The 20892-nt window shown below is 40.6% G+C and overlaps 1 long non-coding RNA gene across 1 annotated transcript in view; it reads right to left on the bottom strand.

Moving 5' to 3' along the window:
- Positions 1–574: 574 nt before the first annotated feature.
- The window catches only part of LOC131957002 (uncharacterized), a 28222-nt gene continuing 7904 nt past the window's right edge, over positions 575–20892 (bottom strand). Inside the window, exons 3-4 of the long non-coding RNA XR_009389017.1 lie at positions 2680–3140; positions 575–712 (exon numbers count right to left, since the gene is read on the bottom strand). This is a non-coding gene — a long non-coding RNA (uncharacterized LOC131957002). The remainder of the gene's footprint in view (positions 713–2679; positions 3141–20892) is intronic.

The following is a 20892-nucleotide window of genomic DNA, read 5'->3' on the forward strand; positions in this document are numbered from 1 at the left end:
TAACGTAACATAACCTAACTTAGTCTAACCAAACCCAACCTTAATCAACCCAGCCCAAGCCTAACAAACCCAGCCCAGCCCAACCCTAAACAACCCAACCCGAGCCTACCAAACCCAACCCGAGCCTACCAAACCCAACCCGAGCAAACCCAACCCAACCCGAGCAAACCCAACCCAACCCGAGCCTACCCAACCCAACCCGAGCAAACCCAACCCAACCCGAGCAAACCCAACCCAACCCGAGCCTACCCAACCCAACCCGAGCAAACCCAACCCAACCCGAGCCTACCCAACCCAACCCGAGCAAACCCAACCCAACCCGAGCCTACCCAACCCAACCCGAGCAAACCCAACCCAACCCGAGCCTACCCAACCCAACCCGAGCAAACCCAACCCAACCCGAGCAAACCCAACCCAACCCGAGCAAACCCAACCCAACCCGAGCAAACCCAACCCAACCCGAGCAAACCCAACCCACCCGAGCAAACCCAAACTAACCCGAGCCAACATAACCCAACCCGAGCCAACCCAACCCAACTCAACCAGTGTATGACATCCCTGTACTCACCAACATCTTCAAACCACGTGATGTTGCAGAAGTTGGGCCACGACACACGTCGTGATTGGCCGGTGGATTATCTCAGTCTTAATCTCCACCTGCTCACGATCGTGCTCATCAAACCACGTGCGTTTTGTCTCCACGTTCTCACGTCTGGGGATAAAGTTAGGGTATCGTGAGTGGAGGGTATCGTGAGTGGAGGGTATCGTGAGTGGAGGGTATCGTGAGTGGAGGGTATCGTGAGTGGAGGGTATCGTGAGTGGAGGGTATCGTGAGTGGAGGGTATCGTGAGTGGAGGGTATCGTGAGTGGAGGATATCGTGAGTGAAGGGTATCGTGAGTGGAGGGTATCGTGAGTGGAGGGTATCGAGAGTGGAGGGTATCGAGAGTGGAGGGTATCGTGAGTGGAGGGTATCGTGAGTGGAGGGTATCGTGAGTGGAGGGAGGGTATCGTGAGTGGAGGGAGGGTATCGTGAGTGGTGGGTATCGTGAGTGGTGGGTATCGTGAGTGGAGGGTATCGTGAGTGGAGGGTATCGTGAGTGGAGAGTATCGTGAGTGGAGGGAGGGTATCGTTAGTAGAGGGAGGGTATCGTGAGTAAAGGAAGGGTATCGTGAGTGGAGGAAGGGTATCGTGAGTGGAGGGTATAGTGACTGAACAATTTCCCGCTTTATTTATGTGGATATGGTATCGTGAATAGGTCATCTAAGGGAGTCATAACGTAGTTTCCCCTCACTAGATAATGTCTCCCCTTAGTTTACTGATGTAGCAGATGCGTCTCCATACACCCTCACTGATATAGCTAATGTGTCACCCTCCCCCTGATTGCTGTAGCTGATGAGTTTCTATCCCCCCCCCCCCACCTCGACTTTATAGCTGATATGTCACCCCCCCCCCCCCCCCCCCCCCACCCACCTATTGCTGTAACTGATGTGACTTTATTTATGTAGCTCATGGCTCACCTCACTAGTGCAGTTGATGTGTCTCTCTCCCCCCCCCTCCACCTGACTGATGTCCCACCCCCCTCCCGACCAGTGTTTCCTCTAAGCTGCGCGGTTGTGCGGCCGCGCAGTTTGTTTTGAACCTGCCGCGCAGTTCTTTTGTAATACAAATATCCTTGTATAAGACCTTGAGACCACCGCGCACACAAAACACAAATTGCACACTAGCCTATTCCCCTTAGAGGGAATGTTGCTCCCCACTACTGTAACTGATGTTTCTCCTCCTCTCTACCCCCACCCCGACCGCTGTAACCGATGTATCTGAGGTGCGGGGTGACTTCACACCCTGTACTCGCGGGTTAGGCGTGAAATCGTGACGAACGTGCTAACTGACCAACAGTTTACTTTCGCGTTACCCTACCACGTGATAGTCCCCTAGGGACACGTGATTGTATGGGGTTCGGCTGACGTCACACCAAGACCAGATACACTTTCTCGTATTCGTACGATTCTTGAATAATGCACCAAGTTTGTATGTTATGATTCATAACTCACTTTGTACAATAAATGAGTAGGCTAATGATTGCCATGGCATTCTTAAACCATGCATGTAAAAGAAATTAGACTTTACAAAAACCTGTTTTTTTATGCGTGGATCAATACACTTTTGACAACTGTTTGATGTTATGTGATGCGGTGTTAAAGCAATATGTAACCATATGTATTGTGTTTGTTGTGCAATAATGGCATGCAAATTTACGTACTAGTGAGAATCACTGTTTTCTTAACTAAAATGTAATTGTACTTTTTAAATAAGTTTAGTATATATTATATTTACATTGTGTAAAACAGTGTTCGTGTCTGTTATACGGTTTATAATATAAAAAGTATTTGGTATGTGTTATATTGTTTACATTGTGTAAAACATACGTGGTATGTTTACATTGTGTAAAACAAAAAGGTATTTGTCAAAATGTTGACATTGTGTAAAACATGCTCGGTATATGTTATACTGTTTACATTGTGTGAGGTGTACTTGGTATCGTTTTTACTTTTACATTATGTTAAAAAGTATCTGTATTTGTTACAATGTTTACATTATATATGCTGACAAGAACCCAAGAGAATGTGCATACATGACGCCACAGAAAAAAAAAAAAACCCGTTCAACCAACACTCACCTAATCTTCGTGGTACAGATGTAATCATAGCAGTCCTCCCGACCCCACAGGCTGTACGTCACGTTGGACTTGACGTGGGTCGTGTTCAGGGGTCGGGCCCACCGGGGGACGAACGACCCGGCCACCACCAGCAACCACGCGACGACGGCAATCACCGTCGCCACGATCGACAGCACCAACTTATCCAGATTTTTGGGTTGAGCCATGCCAGACGGGGAAGTGTTGTCCAAGTGAGGTCCGTTTGGCGGGAATCAGGCAGACGCCGGTTCGGAGGAAACGCCGAGAGACTTTGTTCACTACCGTTTTAAAATCCATAATTTTAGATGACAAGGTCAAGGTGACACCACGAAATTAATTGAATAATTAATCCATGGTGTTGATTAGGGCGTATGTTGACCGTTGAGGTTTATTTCAATGGCGATTTGTTTTTTTTTCTGTTTCAGAAAGGGGCCTTCTTAAAACTGAAAAATAAATAAATAGAAAAAAAAATTAGCAATTTTGTTAAAAACATTTTAACAACATTTTAGTATACACTAATGAAAAGAAAGATGAACAGTAAATTTTACGTTTTAACAGAAAATATTCAGCATAAATAACGGTGTTTGTAAAAATAAATACAGTTCAGAAATTTGAAGTATAAATACAAGGGGGGACAACTCAACTCTGAAAACTAATCAAGGAATCGTCACCCTCTAAACCAGTGGTTCCTAACCTGGGTTCGATCGAACCCCAGGGGTTCGGTGAGTCAGTCTCAGGTGCTCCGCGGAAGTCAAGACACACACCCAACTCATTTGATTCACGATTTGATTTTGTCAGTGAGGACGATAGAACTGTTAATAAGGGTTCGGTTAAAGCGCTTATGGTAATGGTGGGGTTCGGTACCTCTATACAAGTTAAAAACCACTGGTTTAAACAAGTTAAAAACCACTGGTCTAAACAAGTTAAAAACCACTGGTCTAAACAAGCCAGTGAACTCTATCAGACAGAGATTACAAACTTAAGCCCCACCTTCCCCCACCCCATACCGTTAGATTTGAATTACATATTCTGATAAACACAAAACTCCTACGAGAAAGCCCCGGTAAAACGAATACATTGTCAAGTTGTAAACTATAAAAATGCGTGTGTATGGGTGAGGGTATATTTTGATCAGTTTATGGAAACAACCATTGGTGGAATTTTTAAAGATAAAGGCATAAATCTGTATTTAGACGTCTATTGCGTTGGTTTACGTGGTGACAGTCAAACGCGGTCTAGTCTATTTATCATACAACACACGCCCATTTGTTAGTAATGATGGACGTATTTATCGCCATTTCGTTTTATAATAATTTATAGTCATCATCTTTTCTCGTTCGTGTCCATGACACGTGGGACAGATGAAGTAGAGTCCATCTGTTTCACGAACCTCGGCATTTGAAGGGATAGTGTGGTCAGTACTATGCCCAACCGTCTTTGCTTTCCCTAACATGAGTTAGTGACCCATCCGAGGAGGGTGGACTCAGGGACGTTCTCAGAGGCGTAGCGAGGGGGGGCGGGGGGTGCTGACCGCACCGGGTGACACCATTTAGGGGGGAGGGGGTGACACCAAGGCAAAAAATAGCAAAATATATAGAGAAAAATTTGAGGGGGGGGGGGGGTGCAAATGAAAAGTTTGAGGGGGGGGGGGGGGTTGCAAATCGAAAATTTGAGGGGAGGGGGGGTGCAAATCGAAAATTTGAAAGTTTGTCCCCGGGAAGGGTCGCTACGCCTCTGGGGGGGGGGGTGACACCATTAAGTGCCGCACCGGGTGACACCCGACCTCGCTACGCCACTGGTTCTACTGACCCCATCAAGCTATATTGCAAATATTGATTTCCTAAGAAGAAATCAGAATTACAAAATGGATAGCTTAATGTATATTCAAGGGCTTACTAACATCAACGCCTCGATGTAATTTTCTACTACTGTTGAGTAGATAGCTTAGGCCTGTTAAACTTAAACATTACAAAAAACTCCAGACATTTTCGCTGTCTTATAAAAGGCAATGTTACGGGAGGGAGGGGATGGTGGGGAGCGTATTGAAGACAAACACAGGTCTTAAGAAAGCGGCAAAACAGTCGGCCATGACATAGAAAACACGAGGCAGGTGACGGTGTTTGGCGCGCGGCAACGAATTATGTCAAAAGGCGGTTTAAAAAAAGGCGACCGTGGCCTCGCGGAATAAATATTTAGGCCGGCGCAAGGCTAAGGGGGTATAGAAAGTTATTTTTGTTGTTTTTGTTTTAACGGGCTGTGCCTAGACTTGCTGTATGACGCAGTAGCAAGTTTGGAGTGTTTGTTTTGTTTTGGTTTAAAATTTGGGAAACCCAATACATAAAATGCACACGTTGTATGATACATTCTTTGGTAGAAATTGACACAGCTTTAAGCTACTGTACTTTGTATAAAGTGGAGTATTGGAAAAGGAGAAATAAAACAAAAGTGGTGCTATTTGGGCAGTTTATATGGTAGAGGAGCTCAGTGAAGGTTCATATGGCAATATATTTGAATACATACATATATTATATTAAATATATTCGCAAAATTGATAGTTTAGTTAACATAAAGCTTGTTTTCATTTAAGATAATATTTTACGCCTCACTAGATGTGAAATACTATGGCATGTCCCGTCGTTAAATACCGATGAAGCGAACAACCTTACTAGATCTAGACACGATGTGATACGTGTTAGTGGTTCAGACACGCATTGTTCATGAACAAGATTTAACACACACAACAGCATATAACTAATGTTGTCAATCATCAACAACATTCAAAGTTAATGCTGACCGAAGTGTTTTTTCTTGTATACCCTAATGTTGAGTATATGTTGATATTCATTAAGAGCAATGCCCAGCTTATACCCTAGCCGGATTTCGCATACTAGTCAGCCTTAATGCTCTTTACAAAAACCCAGTAATCTCACATATACACATTTTACCAGACAATCACGTTTTCAAATAACAACATAGTGGTATCTAGAAAAAAAAATCACTAATCTGCATATTCAAATGTAATGAACTCTACTCCACCTACCTGTGGATAATGACTCTATAGACATAAAAAATGGCTGTCTATTGCTTTAAATAATACAAAATAATAGAAAATTATGAACACTTACTCTACACAATTCTGAAAGGTTATTGTTATTTAAAAAAAAACCTTTAAACAAAACAGTGTGATTATAATAATATGGACACATACAGGCAAGGTTCAAAGTTCACAGCTATTAACTTCTCCAAACAACGAATTGTTAAATATTCGTATGCTACAACCGGAAATGAAAACTGAAGCGTGTTATGCTTCAAGTGGATTGTATGGGTTTCAGCGAAATGCGAGGGTTGTGGGGTTAGGGTGAATAGTGTATGGTTCAGTGGTTCTCACTGTGAAATACAAGGGGGCTGTGGATGACAGCAGGTGCGTTGATGGGATGTTTAGAATAGAACTACGCAGTGTGTCGTGTTGTTGTTGTAGTTTGTTGGTGGCTTGGTACAACGCAAGAGGATTGGGTCATTGGGTGAGATTGGCAAATCGGTTAGGGTTAAATCAGTTTTAAGGTTTTAGGTCATAGGTTAAGTTAGTTCGTAGGTTGGTTTTAGTTTACTCGTGAGACCATCGGTTAGGCTTATTTGTTAGGCTGGGTTGTGGGTTAGAGAATGATCCAGGGTTACATCATTAGTTTAGTCAAGGGTTGGGGTTAGTCATGAGTTAGGTTTTAGTTCGGTATTAAGGTACGACATGACTTATTCGTTGATTTAGTTTTAATTTTAAATGCTAATTTATTATTTTAAGATTGGGGCGATACATATTAAAGATACCAATATGCCCGCGATCGTAGAAAAAAAAACACACAATATGAATAACAGTATTAGAACCACTGGGCTATTGGTGGTGTATATTAAACTCCGCATACATTTCGTTGGCTTTTGTAACCACCACGCTCATACCCAGAAGACATGATAACAACATCCGGTCACGTGACGAGTTTTTCCAGAAGGTGCGCCTCGCTATTCAAAACCTGGTTACGCTGCGGAGACGAGGTCTTTGAATGGCACGCATGACTGAACACGATTCACAGTGGGTTTGATAGGTCTGTGTTTACAGTTATGAAAGTAGATGAGCATTTTTTTTTTAGTTTTATAAAAGACTAAGCACTTTAGCGGTGAGGCCTCGAAAGTATTTGTATTGGCTTTGACACGTCAAAAAATGATTATGTAACATACAAACTGGCAGGAGCTCCCCCCCCCCCTTTTCCATAGAAGAAATGCATGGAAGAAATTAAGGATAGGATTAAATCATCACCTACTTATTGCAGTATAACGTCCCTGAGTCCACCCAGCTCTTATAGGTGCCTAACTATCACGTCTGGAAAACTCTTGTCAGCGGCCTATGTCACAGTAGGGACGACAGGCAAACATGACATGACATGAACTATCACGTTAGGGAAAGTAAAGGTTGCTGGACATAGTTCTAACCACAATACCCCTTCATATGCCGAGGTCACAGAAACAGGTGAACTCTACTTCACTTGCCCCTATAGACCGTCATGCTTGAAACGGAACTTTACTTTTTACGTGTACATTACAGTAAATGAAAGTGCAATAACCCGTTAGATTAAAACTGAACCACCCCATATCAGGGGGTCATAGTGCCACACCCCATTACTTCAGGAAGATTAGGTCCAAGTTCACACACCCCTGCACGTAAATTCAAACCGTATCAAACATGAAACTGCCTGTCAGGTTAGGGTTCGATGTTTAAATTTTTTTCTTAACACTAGGGAGAAGCAACCGGTCATGTGATTAAGTTCGTACATCCAACATGCATACTTTGGTCCGTTAACTTTACACATCAGCAAAAATAATATAGCACTTTAGCACTCAACATATTCTCAAACGTTACTTCCAGACTGCCATACATTATATATATATATATATGTTACGGTCAAAGCCCGAAGTCGGCCAATGCGCAGATTGGCCGGCCAATCCGCGCATTGGCCAATATCGCCTCCCATAGGTCGGTCAAAGTCCGAAACTTTGCTTGATTTCGGCCTTTGGCCGGCCAATCCGCAGACTGGCCATGGTTGACCGGCCAAAGTCTGAAATAGCTCTTGATTTCGGCCTTTGGCCGGCCAGTCCGCGGTAAACCGGCCAAAGTCTTAATTAGAAGATAATCTGGCTAGGGACGACCGGCCAAAGTCCGAATTAGAAAATCATGAGCAGATTTTGGGTTTTTTAATGCCGTAAGGATCATGAAACGAAGTCTTTATTGATTATTAATTAAAGTAAATGACAGAAACATTCAAATTCTTTATTGTACTATAGTCTCAATCAATCAGTATTATCATTTATTACAACAAGTTGAACTTTTAGGGCATTTAGAATTACATAGCAGCTTGTCATTTTTACACTTGCAGCGATTTGTTGTGCACTTGGTTGTGCAATTGCAGCGAGTGTAGCCTTGGCCCCCAGTCAATGATTGTAAAGATGCGACGGTTCGTTGTGATTTTTCCTCAGTGCCAACTGACGACAATAAGAGCAGTTTTTCGTGAAGAATTGAAAACTCACTTCTAGCATACAGTTGTTTTAGAACACCATGTTCCGTTCCTAATTTGTAGAAACCGCCCTCGACGCTCATGACAACTGCAATCACGCTTCGGGGATCACCGCGACCTCTGTCAACATCTGGAACACGGATGCGTACATTGTCACCCACTTCACCATCTTTAAATTTTGTATTTGATGTTTTAAGCATCTTAGCACCTTGATTTTGCAAGCCAGTATGAGCTGCTGACCCGTGTTCCATAATGTCTTGTTTGTTGTGACATAATCTGCAGGTAATGTTCCCTCCGTACCCTTCGTCTGCTTCATTTGGTACTCCACAAATAGCATGGACATCTTTGCCACAAAATCCACAAGAATGAACTGCACTACAATATTTTTCACAAACTATACAGAATCTGTTGGCCTTATTATTGTCACGTAACTGGTCTGGGCGTTCCGCCACGGCAGCAGATGTGCTAGCTGAAGATGTAGTTGCATTTATGGCAGCCTCCATTTCTTGTTCAATGTTCTGAAGATATTCCTCAGTAACTATTTTATTGAGGGCCTCTCTTGGTAGATTTGAAATGCTAAGTCCCACTTTTGCTTTGCATCCAAACATGTCTGTCTCATGGTCTGACGGCCCTTTTGATCCATGTCGCCTTGCATATAGAATACTACACAAACAAGAGCTAAACAATACGTTACTCACAATGAAAACGCACCCAGAATAATGAAAACGCGATCACAACTTAGTCTAGATAGAACATTGGCCAGGACATCCCGGCCAATGCGCGCATTGGCCGGCCAATGTACAAAATACGCTGTCAAGTTTAAGCACTTCGGACTTTGGCCAGTACGTCCCGGCCAGTGCGCGCATTGGCCGGCCAATGTACGAAATACGATCTTAGTTCTAAGTTCTTCGGGCTTTGGCCAAGAGAGCCGGCCAATCCGCGCATTGGCCGGCCAATCCGGGGTTTGGCCGCACTTCGGGCTTTGACCGTAACATATATATATATATATATAAACATGAGCGTGGCATTAATGACACCCCTGCCACCCCTACCAATAAAAAGACTATATATTTCCGGTAAAAGAGAAATACTTTTTTTGTGGTTGGCTTCTCGTCAGAAACTATAACTGTTCGGCTTTAACCGGTTGAGCAACCTACAAATGAGTAACACTAACTGGCGTTGTGACCAAAGCCCACGTCAAAAAAATAGCTGTATTACAATAAGATGTATTGCAGTTACAAAAGCAATGGAGAATAAAAGTAAAATCAAGAAACAATTTCCCTAAAATGTGCAAAGACTTATCCCCACTCTAAGTGCGCTTTTTTCCTGTTTTAGATAGCATCACGGGGGCGAAAAAAAACCCAACTCGGACCTAAACTAACTTCTATTACATCCGCATCCTTGTCTTTGTTGACAAGCTAGCACATCATTGGCTAGTAATACATAAGTGACTGCTCTTAAATGGATACATTTTCCTTAACGTTTTTAAAGAAAAACAAACGGAAAACATTTTTTTTTCTAAAAATAAATAAACGCTTTGAAAAAATTGCTAAAAAACTTACACACTGGTGTGAAACAGACTTTTTTCAACATACTTCTCAATAAATACAACATCGTGTGAAACAGACTTTTTTCAACATACTTCTCAATAAATACAACATCAACTTTAATATTAGAATCAATACTTTCAACCTTAATATCAATATCCCGAACATTACTACAAAACGCCTCAGCATGTTGTAGGGTTGTACAACATGTTAATCTGTAGGTACAGGTAGTTTTTTTTTTAAATAAATGATTGTTGCTGATTACGAAGTTAGTAGAGGTCGCTACAAATAGTGACAATAGGGCTGGTAAGTAGGTCACCAACCAGTTCTACGGCTCAATAAAACCTGCATGAGCCATAGAACTGGTTGGTTGGAAAACAAAGGTGTCTTTAGTCAAATAAGTACGATTCGAACCCACGTCTAAAGCAACTTTACTAACAACACCAGGCACACAACAACATTCTCAACAAAAACCCTCGCCAATAGTAACCCCAAACCCAAATTCACTACAAAAACCATCGTCATCTAACATCAGCAACCTCACTACAGCACCTACTACTTACTACCTGTTACGTCACAACAACACACAACCTGCAAGTGTTCCAACCCGCTGCAACCCCTTCACCAACCACTCCACATTAAACAATTACCTTGGCAGGCTTTTAATTGCCCCTAACTCTCACGATTGTCACTCTCCTACACTAAATAGTTGGAAATCCCCGCAAACACAATCAACCACTTTCACAACACTAAATAGAACCGAGCTCTCACAAGAGCTAGTTTTAATTCCAATTCCCGTTAATTACCTTTTTATTCACTGCCCCCCGCCCAGGGAGCGAGACACTTCCGTATGTAATTTATTTTAGATTTTTACCTTAAAGGGCATATATTACCATCTCAACGTAGAACATATTTGACACAGGCTTAAAATAGGCGCTTAGGCTAGAAATAGGCACGCAACTTTGACAATGTTTTGGGTGTCCTTTTTATTATATTGATATTTCAAACATCGCTTATGTTCTTGAAACGTGGGGTATACGATTGTAAGCAGTGTTTCTTCCAGACTTCTTTCTTCGTGGGGGGGGGGGGGAACACTTGATATTTTCGGGAGGGGGGCGGACAACATTGTCCGGGGGAGCAGACACTAGTAAAAGTATATATTTTTTAATATAAATTTCGTTCGGGGTGGGGGGGGGGCGGTAGGCATTATTCGCGCCCCCGCCCCCCCCCCCCTCCCCCCCCCCCCCCTCCCCCCCCCCCCGAAGAGATGCCTGGAAGAAACTCTGGAGGCGGGCACTTCGGACACAGGTAAAAGTAAGTTTTCTATAGGAATTCAATTTCGTTCGGGGGACGGTGGACTTCCTTCGGAGATGACTGGAAGAAACTCTGATTGTAAGCAATAAGGTATGGACTATTTATTGGATACTAATGTCAAGAATAACCTTATCCGTAATCTTAACCCCAATCTAACTGTTGGTCGGTCTTAATAATCTAATTAACATTAATTTACTAGCACTAATAACTTATTTGAAGGCTCCATTGTTGACTGGCAGTATGGGTAAAAAAAAATGCCCCATACAAACTGTGAGGCTAATTGTTTTTTTCAATGTCAAGTTGACCATTACCGGGGAGAAAAAAAAATGGCCCATAAAAAAGTTGGGGCTAATTTATTCCATGTCAAGTAACCAGGATGAAAAAGAAAACGAGATTAGCGCCCTAATCCTCGCCTAATAAAGGATAAACGATTTCAAGTCGACAGCTTGTTGACGGTGTTGGGTCAAGCCTTCGATTTTGTCTCCCATGTGTAAAGGGGGTGTGGGTGGCTGTGGGGGTGAAATTCCAATACAATCAAAACGTTAACTGTGGGGTGAATGTCCGATGTGTCACAGCGTCACCGTTGTTGTCACAAAGTCACCAATGTATGAGCTGTTGAGTAAGGCGCTTAGCATTCAGTTATGCGGATGTGAATAGTTTGAATAATTGTATAGGGGAATACCAAAATAAAATATACATTAAAAAAAAAACATTTTCATCCGAGACTTAAAATTTTATGAATATTGTTTTGAGCAGCTAAAACCAAACGGTTATCACTTTACATATGTACACTAAAATTCGTCAGCGGAAATTTTTATAGTGTTCAGAACAAGTTTTAAAATACAAATTTTTAATTTAAAATGTTCATGCTTTACTTGTTTTTAAAATTCAATTATTTTAACAAACAGAATTGTTTAAGGGAAAAAAAGTATTGAAAAAAAAAGTATGATGTCAATAAGAATACAATATTAATTTGTATCTTGAACATTATGTTGCCTAGTATGGAAGGGAGGGGAAAAAGAACATCAACAAAATCAATGAGTAGCACTTCAAGGTTCTAGTGCCTTCGATGGTTATCGAGAATTGGTTATACGATGTTCAAATTGAACAGTTCGCTACACACGCATGAACACGCTTCTTCCAAGTCTGGCGTCATCATATTTAATTAAGTTTTTAAAATAATCAATCGTAATTAGCCACTAGGACAGTTGAGGGAGCCAATTGGAAAATACTACCAACATAGACCTATAGTGTTTTATAAATCGGAAACTGGATGTTAAAGAATGAAGTAGTCTTTTAAAAACCCCGTCTTGTTATGAAATTTATGTTTCAAAATTTGGCTTTTTAAAAACATAAAAGTTTAAAGAAAATGTTACCTTATTTTAAAATTTTGAATTTTATAAAAATTTAGCCGTAAATTAGTAATTAGCAACACGCAGTCTTATATGATCTAACAAAGAGTTATTTACCCTTAATCTTGGAAGGGGAGAGAAATCCTATCAAAACAAAAAAAAAAGTCAATTACATGAAAACTTACCTGGCTACCAATGTTCTCAAACGGCTGAATTATGTCACACGACAAAACATTAAAACATAAACGAATACCACCATCAACATACACAATGCTCGTGATTCTAAATTACACTCAACAGTTTCCTTGTTCTTAAAAGTCACGTCGTTTTTCGGTGACACTGAGTGGGCGGAGCTGATATCTCTATAGGTCTAGTTAGCAGTGACGTCATAAGTGGTGGGGCTAAAAATAGAACTCGAGTGGCAGGCTATCCCCATGAATCATACGGGCTTGAGAGTAGAGACGCAAACTTTCCGCCTCCTTCAATAAGACTTAAGGCCTCTGATTCAAACGTTAGCGGAAAAAAAGTATAGTGGTAGGTTGAGATCAAGAGATTTTATCAGGAGATTAAATCAGTACCGTTGGGAGTATTCGGGTTCGAAGTCTGATAACATCAAGGGTATAACAAATTTTAAAAAGAATATTAGTTAAAAAAAAAAGAAAAGTTCCCTTTTCAAACCTGACGGTTAATGGGCAAGTAAAGTAGATTTCCACTGTTTCTGTGACCTCGGCATATGTAGGACCTTTGGACAGCACTATGCTCAGCCTCCTTCACCACCCCTAACTTGTGTTAAATACCAAACTTAGCTGGGTGGACTCAGTGACGTTCTAGTAAGTTAAACTCGGATTCGAACAAAATGTATAAAAACTGAAAAATGGATTTGAATGGATATAATATTAACGTGGAGTTGTGACAAAGATGTCGAGTGTTTTTTTAGGTAAAAACATAAACATTATTCATTATTTTATTTTATCAATTACGGTTAGGGTTAAAATTAGTGTTTGCAACAGGACTAATTACATTTAAGAATTGTCGTCAGCGATAAGTTTCAAACATCAATTATATTAATATTTATCTAGCCTCAAAGATTATCAAACTTAAGACCAGCTAAAACCCACGTTTCGATGGTTGGGCATTTTGGGATCGGTCGTATGTTGGAGCTACTATAAACAAAATATCGTAAACGAGCCGACCCGCGGCATATCATACGCCGCTATTTAGTTGTTTTTTCCCACGTTTTCTTTAACTTGCTTTCTCTGTGTGTTTATTTGTTTGTCTTTCCAATCAAATCTTGCGATCGAAATTTCTGGCACTTCCCAGTTAGCTAGCGCGCTGAAATTTTCAGGGAAGCTTTCTTTTGGATGACCATTGAATATTCAATTGTTATTATTACTAAATTGATCAATGGAAACATTTTATTGAGCATTTTAGACCGCTATATAATCTATATATATAATTCTCCTCTGCTAGCCATTAGAAAAAAAACCAGCGACGCGTACCTCGCGCGCAGTGAAGCGAACGATCACATGTCGCCACAGGCTTAGGGGCAGAGAATTAAGCTTGAACCGAGTTTAAACTTACAGGAGGTAGGCCAGTTTGGGGGAGACGATATGGTCGAGTGGTTGGGCACACGATTGCTATCCCACTCGACACGGGTTCAAATCTATGTGTTCTAGTCAGTAACGTATTCAAACAACGTGTTTTTTACGAGTTGTCTTTTTACGAGTTGTCTTTTTACGAGTTGTCTTTTTACGAGTTGTCTTTTTACGAGTTGTCTTTTTACGAGTTGTCTTCGTTTACCCAAAAAAAGTGAAAAGATAAAATCGATAGCAAGATTTTAATGCAAACAAACAGACAAAGACTAAAAAGTAGAAAATAATAATCATTAAAAAAGTTTTAAAAAACCCACGTTTTCTGATTGAACTAAAAAGTAGAAAATAAATGCTATAGGCCCTACATCACAATAATGCAAGCGATCACTCTACTATAAGCGAGCAAAAACGTGGGGCGCCGTGATTTTCTTACAGTTTCTAATACTGTTGACTCTCTACAAGCTCCCTAATAAAAGTCAATAGTATTATCTAATCAATAGTAATATAACTTTTACTTCGGCGCCCCACGTTTTTCATCGCTTATAGTAGAGTGATCGCTTGCATTATTGTGATGTAGGGCCTATAGCATTTATTTTCTACTTTTTAGTTCAATCAGAAAACGTGGGTTTTTTAAAACTTTTTTAATGATTATTATTCTACTTTTCAGTTATTCATAATTTGTGAACTTTGTGAATTCGACACTACCAACGCTGCCACTGAAAATATTTCTTTAAAACACGATAAGTAGCTCGTTAAGGACGATAACCCCCTCCCCCTCCTTCACCCCCACCCCTCCGTTAAAGTAAACTCCACTTAGTTACCCCCCCCCCCCCCTACGTTTAAAATCGTTTCAAACTAAATTATCTGCCCCTAATAGTCGTCACTAAACCCGGCTGTGTTTGTAATGTTTGTAAACATAAAGAGTGAACCACAACTCACCAGACCATGTAGGGGTGGGGACGGTAGGGAGCGCGTTTGCAGCTTGTTTTCTAGCGGCTCCCAGAAGAGAATTATATATATAGATAGATAGATACGTCTTCGTTGTAGGTCAGGGGTCGCCAAACTACGGCCCGCGGGCCACATGCGGCCCGCGTGGTCCTCTCATCCGGCCCGCGGAGTTCTCTTTGTCCACGGAAAAAAAAGTTTGTTGGTGATGGCTGAGGAACTTTGCTCAGAAAAATCACGCCATCCCTAGAAACCAATTGGCCCCCGAACTGAAATTTGATAGTTAATGCGGCCCTCGGACTAAAAATTTTGGAGACCCCTGTTGTAGGTGTATGTCAGTCTATATTACACCATTTCTGGATGACAGCAGGAGATAGAAAACGTTTAGGATAGGTCGTATTTTGGAACGACTATAAACGAAATATCTGAAATAAGTCTTTGTCGTAGGTTGATGTCCGCAAGTATTACATCTCTAGAGGACAGCAAGACATGTTAACTAGGCTGTACATGAAAGGAAAACTTGCGGAACCCAATCACTGCATACCGTAATGGTGAGCAACCGCCCCCCCCCTCTCTTACCCCCCCCCCCCCCCCCCCCGTCCACACACAAGAAAAGGTAAACAAGCTTGTTTAAAACTAATTTATCTGGCAACCCCACACGGTTTACAACAGGTAGTCAAAATAACGCGTCCGGGGAGTCCCGACAACACAACAAGGGAGGTGACAAACGCACACAAAGGGAGCTAACCAACAACAAAGGGGAGTTAACCAAAGACATCAAAAGAGTTAACCAACTATATCAGGGGAGTTGAGTAACAAAAGTAACAAAGGCGCCTCGCACGCAGATGTCACCGAACAACTCCATTGGTATCTTTTTTTCTTTTACCATCAAAGAAGACGAGATCTTGCACAGCTAAACGCTAGTTCGGAATAGATTTACATGCGGGCGAGTGAGACAAAGCTAGAGAAAAACAAGAGAAATCTATTTGCGTGGAAACACAATAGACGCGAGGGGAGGGGGGGGGGGTGAAAAAGAGGGGGAGGGAGTAAAGGAGTCATGGTTAGTTTTTAAGGCGAGGAGGTTCAGATAAAAAGCGTGTCAAAGATCGAATCAAAACTAAGCGTGGTAAACAAATGTAAATCTATTTAAACCCTACCTGATTGCAGAGTCTTACAAGAGACAGGGTACGCTAAAAACTAGGAGGATTTTTTGAGAATAGGAGGGTCCCAGACTTTAAACGTAGACAAGATTTAGAATTGTGGATTCACAGAAAATTACTGAGTCGGAGTCAGTAGATAGGAGGAGTCATGATATATGGAGTCATTACCGATTGTCAGGTAGCTGGGACCTTTCATTGAACTGGCATGTGGCAGTAAGATCATGAGTAAAACCATGGACATCGTGTTCACATAGTTGTGTTCGGCCACCGTTTATTACGTCCCTTGCTATATTCACACTGTGCCACAATTTTAAATAAACCGCGGTCTATGCCATAATTCACTAAAGCCCCTAGCCTTTAGGCCCTATACACACCAGCCATGACACAGGTCAAGTAAAACCCTGAATGTTTTTAAAACAGTGGTCCTTGCCATAGCTCACAGAAGCCCCTAGCATGTATAAACATTAGCCACGCTGCAGTTTATATAATGCCACCATACCTTTATAAACAGTACCCCCTGCAATAGTTTTTTTTTTTTAAACTAAACTTTACAAACAGTACCCCGTGCTTCAGTTTACTAAACTTGAGTCATTTGTTAACATTGCCCAAAATAACCGATTGGATAAAATTAATAATCGAGCATTAAAATATTTATTTACACCCCGTCAATGTTTTCCACACAGTGCGCACAAACATCACCAGAGGTAAGGACAACAACTCCTCAGGAACATTCCCCAATATTGACAAGACAGATCGGGAGTTATTGAACTTGCGACCGCGGATTTCTACTGCAACAGTAAAGGGAAATAATTATTAACAGTGCTGAGTTAACCAGGGGCAGCAACCTAAAACTAATCTGATTTATTTTTCATCTTTTATTTTTCAAATAATGGAATTCTATCCTAGAGTGGTTATAACTGTTGTTATAGAGAAAGCGGAATATTTTTTTTTATTAAAGAAGTAGAGGATAGAACTTTAAAAAAAAAATCTATTGATTTGTTAAACAAAGACATCGGTAAAAATCAATTTTGTTAAAACCTACCGCTCTCAGGTAACAGTCTAAGACGATGAACTTAATCCTTGGCCTACATTATAGACAGCCCCAGCCCCCTCCCCGCGCCCACCCTCCACACCCCCACCCCTCCCCACACCACGCCATCAAATATTTGCTATCATTCCCCATGCAAATGAAAAATCCCCCGCCCTCGTTGTTATTCTCCTGGTGCGAAACTAGAGCGCGCGAAATATGAATAATTAATTCCAGACGACCATCTCCTCTCAACTTAGAGCCGCACTCAGCAGAAGACAACTCCCGCAATGTCTCGTTTAAGTTGTTACCTCCCCTCTTGTACAGATTCGATTGCTTCCCCTTGCGTCGGGCAGCTTTGAACATTCTTAATTGTTTTCTACTAGCACATATATCTAGCGAATGTGTTTTTGAAATACTGAGAATTCAGTAAACAAGTATTTGATAATTAACATTATATTACCAGATTAAAGGCTCTAGATATAATAAATGACAAGACAACTATAATCTGCCTTAAGTTGCTTCCCTTAATGTGTTTTTATTTTTTATTTGAAATATTTTTCTTTGATTAATAGCACTGTAAAATACCATGTTACACATATGAAAGTGGTTGTTATAGACTTTGATGAAAAATAAGAAGTCATAGATGTTTATATGGGATAAGTACATTGTACTATGTACACATAATGTACATAACCTGGTGTTCCAAAAAGTAGAGTTCATATTTGTCTGTGACCTCGGCATGTAAAAGGATAGTGTGGCTGGTTATATAAATACATTTCCAGCCATCTATACTTGCTCTTATGCCAGGTACCAAATTAAGCTGAGTGGACTCAAAACCGGAATTCTAGCTCGGATACTTTAGACCTAGCATTCATATACTTTATAAAATAAGAAGAAGTAAAGAATTCTCTTTAGACCTCGCGATCCATCGGGCAGATGAAGTAGAGTTCACATGTTTCTTGACCTAAGCATATGAAGGGAAGGTGTGATCAGTACTTTGCCCAGCCGCCTTTACTTTCCCTAACATACTATGTATAATATAGTTGTACATAGTTATTATAAAAAAAAGTAGGAAACGGAAAAAAGTACGATGAAGCAAAACGAAATGACAAGCAACACAGACCATCTAGCCTATGAGAACCTGCTGACAAACTCCCCGAGCTTTTGGTCAACACTCGCCGTAAACAAACGTGGACAGTTGACAGTCAACACTGAAAGTGGGTCAACACGGACCTTGTCCAGCCAAGTAGGTCAACACGGACCATTCCAACGAGAGGAACCTGAGGTCCTAAACCAACCTAGGGCTGTGGGCTGTTGTCCAAAACACACCTGGGCAGGTACCGGTACAAACAAGTATTCAAACATACAAACATACAAACAAAACAGACACATTAACAAAAACATACAATAATAAACATACTAACAAAAAATGCTAACACAACAAACATACCCACATAAAAACTCAACAAGCTTCCAAAGCATACAAACCCAGTAAACACAAAAACAAATCGTATATACTGCATACAAAAAACAAAAACCATGCACATACAACAACTATACAACAAAACCAAAAATGGAAAGTGTACCAGATCATGTGACCAGCATGACACCTTCAAGGTCACGACCTTACAAAAAATTATCCTAATCTGACGCCGGATGAGATTTCTTACACTATAATTAGCATCACAAGCCTCGCGCAATTAATCGGGTCAATCTTGTGAAGACAGAGCATGTAGTCTTGTGTAAAGATCATGAGATGAAAGTCTCCCCGCGATTTGTTACATACTTCCATTCTGTTTGTTAATGTAAATCTGTCTACTAGGAGGCTAAAAAATTAGCATTACCCACACACAGCCCGGTATGACAGATAAGAAAGAGTTTATTTGTTTATTCTAAATTTAACGGGATGTTGAAGTCACAGTGACAAACCGTAAATTTATTTTCACGACGTTGGGTACCAACAATAACTGAGTCGACTCATGGAAGGCCTACAGACTGAAGCACGAGAATTGAACTCGAGGCACTCTATAAATTAATGTAGCACTATGAAAGCACGGTCAAAGGTTAGAGGTACCAAAAACTTCGTTGTTTTTACCGGAAATGTAAAGATGAAAGATCGCTAATGTTTAACGATGAGAATAGTCCTCTAACGAAAAATAATGAAAACACAACAGTAATACACATTAAAACCCTTCCCATTTTGCAAAAATTCCCAAATTAAGCATGGATGAACATTGTAGGTTATACAAAGCTATATGACTATTGGACTTTCATTATGAACCATTCGCTCCACCAAATTCTGGGGTGGGGGGGGGGTAAGTATACTAGAGTATGTATATGTGTATGTATGTGAGTGTGTATACGTGTATGTATGTGAGTGTGTGTATATAATATGTGAGTGAGTATATATGTGAGAGTGTGTGTATGTATGTGAGAGTGTGTGTATGTATGTGAGAGTGTATTAATATGTGACTGTGTGTATGTGTGTACAAGGATACAACTGTCATTTCCTACATCCACGAACCTTTTCCCGTCATTTCTGTGAAGAGCGAAAGGGATTAGTGCTCAAGATTAACGCGGTATGACAGGAATCATAAAACAAAGATTCGGGTCACCTTCAACAACAACCGCCACTGGGAGTCCTTGCAACGTGTTATTTATAGATTAAAAGATAACGACTGTAGATTTTCTACTACATAGACACAGCTGATTGCCGGTCAAGTTCTACTAGTATCGCTATCGCCTACCTAAACTTAGTGTTGTATCTGACCCTATAGCTCTGACACTAACCAAAATCAATGGCCATGTTGATCTTTTATACAGGAAAAAAATATAGATGTAAAATGATTTTAATATATATCTTGGTGTTCAGTGAAATCTATGGACATTTTTATAAAAAAATAATTTAAATGTACATCTAATTGACAAACGTTCTGAATCTTTTGACTGAATATCTAATTAATTACATTTTAAGTGTAACCAAAAGATTAAGAGTAAACACAGTCTTATTCAGCAAAGCTTCATTAAGTCTTAAGTGCCTGCATAATTAATAACCGTCTGCAAGTTTATCAAAAACTCAAAGTTGAATCAAATTTTCTAAAAAAAAATCTTATCTGTGGTTTAATTATCGACCATAGCGCAATGTGTGTCACATTCGTTTTCTTGTCTAACTAAACTGGAATGTTCGTATAGATTAGCCATACCCACGTAATAATATTAGTAGTGCTGCCGATGTTGCCTAAGGTCAAGTACTACATGGTGGGGTTAAAGTAGTTATGTAAACAAATAACTGGTAAGTTAGAGAAAGTATTACATGTTTTATACGATGTCTAGAATTAAGATACACACAAATCCTTGTTATTATCTAACATGTTAGCAATAAAACAAGTCATGAACAAGGGAGGCTAGTCATAACACGCATGTATTAATTAAAGGGTTTTGTAATAACAGATTTATCTACCCTTACAACCGAGCCGATTACGACCACTTGAACGACGTGACTGTGACCTTTGCCCCCATTGGTCTAACTCTTCAGTCCAGGAAATCCAATTTGGTGACAAATATAGGTCAAAGCAACATAAATTTCAATGGTGACAAACAGCTTCCACATCATCAAACAGTTCTATTGCCCTGTTTTTGTTTTTAAATACTTAGATATTTTATTAGTGTATTTGAAGACGGAAACGAACGTCGCTAT

The sequence above is a fragment of the Physella acuta genome, unplaced genomic scaffold (assembly GCF_028476545.2).
Source record: "Physella acuta isolate Inbredline_101_S28 unplaced genomic scaffold, ASM2847654v3 ptg001194l, whole genome shotgun sequence".
Lineage (NCBI taxonomy): Eukaryota > Metazoa > Mollusca > Gastropoda > Physidae > Physella > Physella acuta.